General features: G+C 50.3%; 1 non-coding gene across 1 annotated transcript; it reads left to right on the top strand.

Moving 5' to 3' along the window:
- Nucleotides 1-606: 606 nt before the first annotated feature.
- Nucleotides 607-678, top strand: TRNAA-UGC (transfer RNA alanine (anticodon UGC)). The gene has a single exon. It is a non-coding gene; the product is annotated as a tRNA-Ala (tRNA).
- The last annotated feature ends 764 nt before the right edge of the window (nucleotides 679-1,442 follow it).

Here is a 1,442-nt window from a genome sequence, read left to right on the forward strand (position 1 = left end):
TCTCAGGCCCCAACCCTTGCTACCAGGATCACTGAGGTGCTGGGGATTTGAGTAGGAAAGGGACTGTGTGAATTGTCAAGGTGGGGAATGAATAACAATCTACAACTAGATCCACCTCATTAACCCCTGACACAGGCTAATCCTGCTGCAGATAGAAGGGAAACTGGGAGTGATTCTTTGCTATGCAGCCATGGAAACAATGACTCAATTGCACCGCAGTGAATGTGCTGGGGAAAGCTGGACTTCATAGGCAGGTGGAAACACCTAGAACTCCCCACCCCACTTCTGCCACCAGGGTGAGGTGTTGAGCTGCTCACAGCATCCCCCACAATGACCTTGCATCAGGGGATTGCAGCACCCCCACCACCCAATGCAGGGGAGAAGGCTGAGTGTATCTCTGCATCCTGAGTCCAGGGCACAAACTCTCTCTGCCCCACACATAGAATCATGCCCTGCTGAAAAGTGACCCCTATGAACAAATAAACTCCAGGAGAGCAGGCCTGGCCCTCAGAGAGGGGAATGGGCTTCTCGTGAAGCTTATAGGTCACTGGATGCAGTGAGAACAGGTGGGCTCTGAGTATAACCCATAGCAAGCACAGCCCATCTGGGGATGTAGTTCAGTGGTAGAGCACATGCTTTGCATGTATGAGGCCCTGGGTTCAATGCCCAGCATCTCCAGATTTGTTTTTTCACCCTGCTTCTTTGCTCATGCCCAGAGGGGATGTGGCCCACCAGTATCCCTGCACCAGTTTCAGTCCTGCTCAGTGAGGGGCAAGTGCCAATTGCATGGAAGGTCTGGGGGGCTTCTGCTCTGAAGTCACCTTGGTACATTTAAGATTCCCACCTGCTGTGCTGCTTGGGACAAGGGTAGATGAGAAGGGCGAATCCTCCAGCACTGGAGGGAAAGGTCCCATCTGCTCAGACTGAGAGGCAAGGAAACAGAGGAGCAGTCAGTGCTCGGAGAGGAGATAGGTCAGTGATGTACACCCAACAGGGGACACTGTCTTTTTGAGTAATAATAATAATAATTGGAGATATACCAATCTCCTAGAACTGGAAGGGACCTTGAAAGGTCATTGAGTCCAGCCTCCTGCCTTTACTAGGCAGGACCAATTTTTGCCCCAGATCCCTAAGTGGCCCCCTCAAAGATTGAACTCATAACCCTGGGTTTAGCAGGCCAATGCTCAAACCACATATCACAGGAGTAGCTGCATTAACCAGGATTTGTAAAAAGCGAGAGTCCTGTAGCACCTTATAGACTAACAGATGTACAGGAGCATAAGCTTTGAGGGATGAATCCCCACTTCATCGGATGAATGTAGTGGGAATTCTGTGACTGGCTAGCCAACTACAAAAGCAATTTCTCCTCCCTTGGCTTTCACACCTCAGCTGCTAGAAGAGGGTCTTATCCTCCCTGATTGAACTAACCTCCTTATCTCTAC

Source organism: Gopherus flavomarginatus (assembly GCF_025201925.1).
Source record: "Gopherus flavomarginatus isolate rGopFla2 chromosome 13 unlocalized genomic scaffold, rGopFla2.mat.asm SUPER_13_unloc_3, whole genome shotgun sequence".
NCBI lineage: Eukaryota > Metazoa > Chordata > Testudines > Testudinidae > Gopherus > Gopherus flavomarginatus.